We start from the raw sequence: 6726 nt of genomic DNA, 5'->3' as shown, positions 1-6726 counted from the left end.
TAAATGGAGATGTAACTCAAATAAAAATTTTATACTAATGTTTTGATGCACAAGTGAGATTGAAGTATGAGTTTAGATCAAAAATATTTTTTTTATTAAATAAAATTAAACTTAATTAAAGTTATTAGAATATTAAGACTAGTGTTAGTGTTGTGGTATTTAAATGAAAGTATTTAACTAAAAAATGAAAGTATTTAAATCTAGTGATCTTATGCTTATTATCATATCAATTGTCCAATAGCATCATAAGAATACAAAATTTGGTTGAGTTCTTCATATTATGCAAAGGGCATTTGGTCTAGTGGTATGATTCTCGCTTAGGGTGCGAGAGGTCCCGAGTTCAATTCTCGGAATGCCCCGTTTGACTATTGTTAATCGTACCAAAACATTATGATGAAACATACAGTGTTTTCATCAATATTTATAGTATTTTATTTAGGTGTCTTTTATAGTTTATAGCTATTGCAAAACACTGTGTAGTTACTATAAAACACTAGCAATCACTTTATCATCTCCCTCTTACAATATCATTCATTACTCATGGAGCATTAAAAGACCATATTTTTATGTTACAGTTTGTTTATAGTATTTTCATAGACTTTTTACAATGTCTTTGGTTGAGTGTCAAAAATATTATATTGCTTTAAAAAATCACTATATTTGATATAAGAATATCCCTCTTATGATATTGTTGATCATAGAGCATTAAAAGATCATATTTTGAGCTTTTAGCTTGCTTTGCCTAAGGTGAGAAGTTATTAGGATGTTTAATAGTGTTTTCCCCAACTCTTTATAGTATTTTTTTGGGAACCTATCTAAGACACTATATAGGTTACATAAAACACTGTATATTGATTTAAAATAAATATATATAATATGACATTCTACCTCTTACCATATTGTTGATCGTAGAGCATTAAAATATGATATTTGTAAGTTTTTTACTTGATGTTAAGTGTTATTAGGGTGATTTACAATGTTTTTATTGACTCTTTATAATATTTTTGGTGGGGTGCCAAAAACACTATACATATATTCAAAAACACTGTATAGCTTTAGAGAAACAATATATTTGACATGATCGTTTGCCTCTTATGATATCATTGGTAGTACAACATTAGAATATAATATTTATTAGCTTTTCTATTTGTTTTGGGTGAGTTGGGTGTCATAAGATTAATTTATAGTGTTTTTCCTTTTTACCCTTTACGGTGTTTTTTTGATGAGGTATCGAAAACACTATATATGTGTTAAAAAATAATATATAATTATTCATAAATATTGTTTACCTATTGAAGACCATGTTTGTAGGCTTGTAATTTGTTTCGGCTTACGCTAGGAGTAATTAGTATCATTTATAGTGATTTCATCGTAGATATATAATGTTTTAGTGTTGCTTTCAAAATATTGTATACATATTCAAAATAACTGTTGCTGCTTCTTTTTTGTTTTAGCTCATCTTCTTTGTACATTAGGCTATCAGCATAGTATATTTTTATCTATACTTTGTTATAATGATGTTTAACTCTTGTCATCATAGAGTAATATATATTTTATGGTAATCAATTTTGGTCTAATGGTTTGTTTCTTAAGTTTCTCAACAAGATTAGTGGGTTATGACTAGCCATCATTAGACAGAAGCTCAAACAAGACATCAGCCAAAAGCTCTGACAAGAGGATAAACAATAGCTAAATCTACGAGAAGAGATCGGACAAGACCTCAGACTACCTCTGCTAAAGATGCTCTATCTAGAATAATAAGAGCTCAGACAATAACTGAAAGACCTAAACCTGCTTCTCCATCTGTAGTGAAATAGAATATAAATGATTAAAGTTTTATTGATTATTTTAAGCATTTTATGATGAATGCTACTTCATAGTCTAGAGGGAAAACGGAGCTGTTGATGTTAAAGAATACACATCAATAAGTGATAAAGCTAACTCCAATTTTCCATTTCATTGAAATACTAGATATTTCATTCTCTCCTAGTATAATAGAATACACATTAATTATGTTCTTTGGATATAGATGAGACTCTTTTGTATAATAGAAGTATCGTCGTTATTGAGGTGATATTTTATTTCAATTAATTATAAATTTTAATTAACTATAGATTTTATTTTAGCTAATATCATTTTGATGCTATGTTTGTTTTACGAGAGGATTAAGGTACCAGAAAGGAATTGTTGAAGAAGATAAAAATTGATGAATTAACTATGATTTTTTATTAGAGGCTGAGACTATTGTTAAGAGGGTAAATCTATTGAGACTACGATGACTATTTAGTTAGTAATTAAAATTTATAAGGATGCTATGAGTAACGATGAAGATGGTAGGACTCTTAAGGGATAGACTATAACTATAGAGCTTTCAGTAGGAGGAGGTAATGATTGTTTAAGTGAAAGAAGCTATAATTGTTTAAGTTGATGAAACTATAACTTTTGATAAGGAAGCTAGGACTTTTGACAAATATGCTACGATTATTGACCATAAGAAGGCAATGATTATTGAGGTAGAGGCTATGACTCTTGACTTTGATAAGATTAAGACTATGGGCAAGGAGGTTATAACTGTTGACATTTAAGGTGGCTAGGACTATGGGAAAGGAGGCTATCATAGTTAAAATTAAGAAGCTTAGAAATGTATAAGCTATAATACAAATGATTACCAAATAACTCAATTTGTGATATTATTAGATGAGTGTGGATCGTAGAAATATATAACTAAGATAACCAATAAATAATATTTATCATCTTCAATAGGGCCCCAAGATCAAAGGATGAGTGATCCAGCTATAAGAAGGAAGAACCTTATGACTTCAATAATAAAAAAAATCTATCAAAATTTCTATTTCTTAGAAAAAGAAAATAGATCATTGTTGATAAGAAAAATAGTAAGAAGACTAATAGTAATGACCAAGAATAATATGAAATTGAGGGAGATAAATTTATAATAAGAAATGATGTGATTAGATATTTTAAGCGTATGACAATTGGTTAAGCTTCATGAAGCCAAAAGAGATATGACAATCAAGGTATAAATAAATATTACTGTGTATGTTTCTTTTATTTTGTTTGTAGCTTATTAATTGATTTTGTAGAAGTACTAGAAGGATGAGGATGCGGAAGCTAATAATATTCAATCTAAGACATTTAAAGTTGTTCAAATTATTATTAATTATAAATTTCACATCATAGTTTTTTTATGAGATATTTTTAACATTAATATCAATTATTATTGGTTTCAGCTTGATTTTTAATTGTCCATCGATGTTTCATTATTAATTTCTTCATGAGTAGTTAAGTGTGCTGTGAAATATATATCTTATTTATAAATAAATAGTATTTTCAGTTATTTCATTGACCCATTATTTATAAATAAATAATATTTTCGGTTATAATCTTCTTTATGAATGGAAATGTAATTGATCCATTGTGGCATCATTGCATTGAGACATCAGTTGTTTCCAACATTATTATGTACACAGATTTTTGGGTAATGTCCTATTGCTACCTTCTATTAAATTATATGCTTCTAATTTTGTTCAACTAATTTGGTTATTATATTACAGTGCATAAATATTATCAACAAGTAGGGACTTCCATATTCAACCTAAGCTATCAAATAAATATGATGGATCAAAAAGTACTAGATGACATTTAAGCAAGAGACATTACAATATCTCATTTCTTAGCTTTAATGTTGTGTTGCAAACAATATATATATATATATATATATATATATATATATATATATATATATATATATATATATATATATATATATATATATTACAAACATGACTACGGATCAATTATGGTGCTTCCTACTAAATTATATGCTTCTAATTTTGTTTAACTAATTTGATTATTATATTTCAATGCATGAATATTAAAAACAAGTTGGGACTTCAATATTCAACTAAGCTATCAAATATATCAGGATATTAGGATGGAATGATCAATTTGATATTTGTACCCCTTAACATAGCTTTTCATTGGCACCTTATGGTATTGGAATTTAAGGAAAAGCTTCTTATGCATTATAATTCCAAGTATCAAACTGATAGTATCTTATTTCCTCATTTTAATGTTGTGATGCTAATAGAAGAAAACTATTATGAACATAACTATGAATCAGCTAGGGTGGCTCAACAAATATATTATCACACATCACCCATTTGTTGTATAGAAAATAAAAGAGATGAAATGTACCAAGTAATATGCACTGTGAGTCTTTACATATTCTGTTTAAACTATAGTTGTATGTTTTATATTACTGACACGATCTCTTGTTTTGTTTGATAGCAATGATTATAGTATTTTTATTATAAAGTTCATTGAGGCCCTAACTATGATCTACCTTTGGATATGCGACAAGCAAATATGCATTGGTATCAATTGGACATTGCGCAATCAATTATAGATAATGACAGTAGCAAAGTTTATTTCTCTTGTTGATGATCTACACAATGATTGTTCGGGGCATATACATTATTGATTTCATATAAAATACTGGTATAAATTTGGTTTGGATGAACACTTTGGTTGCTTGCGTATACCCAATGGCCACCATGGCATGAGAGCATGGGATTTCAAACATATGAACAAGCTTTCTTATCAATGTTGACTATAACACTCTCCAAGGATGTCTAGACTTAGAAACTCATAGTTAGTATGAGGCAAAACTCCAAAGAACCTATTTCCTTTGATTTCTTTATTTGCTCCTCAAAACAAGTCATCAACACTTTTTTATATCTCGATTGTTTCACGATGAGTATATAACTACTTTGTAAGTTTTATTTCTTATTATCTCTATTAAAAAATATATTGGTAAGCTAAGAATAATCTTAAGCAAGGAATTCATACTTTCCAATCAATTTGTGGTCAACATTGACTATCTATATAGTGGGAAGAAATAAGCATTAGCCTACCTCTCTTTCTTAATTTGGTAAATCTAGTTATAACTATTAGTGTGATATTATTTCTCTTATTCTTTACATACATGCATTAAATTTGTACATACTTGTAGTAATTTTATCATTTCATGATCTCCAACATCTCTAATAAGATTCTTCAACATATGCATCATACAATATTTATGATAAGCTTATGAGAATATCTCATTAACATTTGTAAGAATACCAAAACTTCGATCACTAATGATAGACAATGATTTAATTTTTTTCAAATCATATTATTTTTACAAACAATAACAATAACATTTATGAAAATTTGATGTTTTTTGTTTACCTATCTAACAAATAAATCTTTAGGTATAAAATCCTCATTTTCAATATACTAAACCAAAGAATTTAGTATCAAACCATCATCTCCCAATGGCTAACATTAGGTTAATTGACTCTTCAATATAATACTTGTATATATCCATCCTCCTCCTATATACAATTTCACCCACAATATTACCGGTATATATATATATATATATATATATATATATATATATATATTAATCAATATTTCCTTCAACTTAATTTGTTATGCATTGCTTAGCCAATTCAATTTCAATAATATCGTCATTATCTTTATTTTCATTTGAAAAATATGGATCATTCAAGTCAAATTGAATGGCTCAGCCTTGACTTAAAAAAAAAAGTTGGAATAGGTTAAATATTCTTCTCAACTATCTTTAAACAAATTATTCAACATACTCTTCTTCTCAGTGATCTTTAAACAAATATAACTTTACAAAAAAAGTTAAAATAGGTTAAATATTCTTACATCCCTAATAATGTAGTCTCTTTGATCGGAGGGGATAGAAACATGCAGCACTATAAACACAAGTGAAAAATACTTTCAAAGAATAGAAAACATGAGGAGAAATCACTTACCACAAGCTAAAAACATCACAATTTCTTTAAGGGAAGGTACATTAGTCTACCATATGGACCCATCACAATTTCTTTAAGGTACCCTAAATATTTTTTTCTACTAAATCACTCTAATGAGCCCAGACTAGTCAACCATATGGATCAGTCCGTAGGGTGGCTCCCAAAATCGACAAGAAAAAAACCATATGACAACTTTCTTAGTGGTGTTTTTAAATTTTTTTTAAAATATATGATGAGAATAATAAAAAGTGGGGTTACCATTTGGAAAAATACTCAAAAAGATTATATTTTCCAAGGCAATCATCGAATAATAAACTAAAGATAATGTCATCAACTATAGAGTAAAGGATAATATTATAATAATATTTATATATTTTAAAAATAAATATAAAATATATTTTTTTTAAAAAAAATATTCAAAATAAATTTAAAAGGTCTATATGATCATTATTTTTTATTTTATAGCCTTTAAAATAGTTTTTTATTGATTTTAATCATTGAAAGTTAAATTTATCCATAAATAATAGAAAATTATCATTCAAATTTTCAAAAATAAAAAATTATGTTTTTATCCATCTAGGATTGATTCAAAGGTTTACTGAAATTTTAGGCTTGTTTTAACAAAGTTTAGACCAAATTATACTTTTTTTTAATAACTTAAAAATAGTCTAAATCATAATTTTTGCAACCAAACTTCTGTAATTTTGTTTCGAACCAATTAACAAGTTCAAATATTACACAAAATATCATGAAATTAGTAATATTTTTTGTTCCTTTTCAAAAAACAGTATGATTGGATCTGAACTTAATATGTATAGTCTTAAGATTTTGAAGAATGGAAGGAGTCGTATTAAATTTAAACTATGTGAAGGAA

The 6726-nt window shown here is 27.1% G+C and overlaps 1 non-coding gene across 1 annotated transcript; it reads left to right on the top strand.

Moving 5' to 3' along the window:
- Nucleotides 1–287: 287 nt before the first annotated feature.
- On the top strand, nt 288–359 carry TRNAP-AGG (transfer RNA proline (anticodon AGG)). The gene has a single exon. It is a non-coding gene; the product is annotated as a tRNA-Pro (tRNA).
- The last annotated feature ends 6367 nt before the right edge of the window (nt 360–6726 follow it).

The sequence above is a fragment of the Musa acuminata genome, chromosome BXJ3-5 (assembly GCF_036884655.1).
Source record: "Musa acuminata AAA Group cultivar baxijiao chromosome BXJ3-5, Cavendish_Baxijiao_AAA, whole genome shotgun sequence".
Lineage (NCBI taxonomy): Eukaryota > Viridiplantae > Streptophyta > Magnoliopsida > Zingiberales > Musaceae > Musa > Musa acuminata.
Note: the sequence above shows the minus strand (reverse complement) of the source record. Positions and strands in the feature narration are given on the sequence as shown.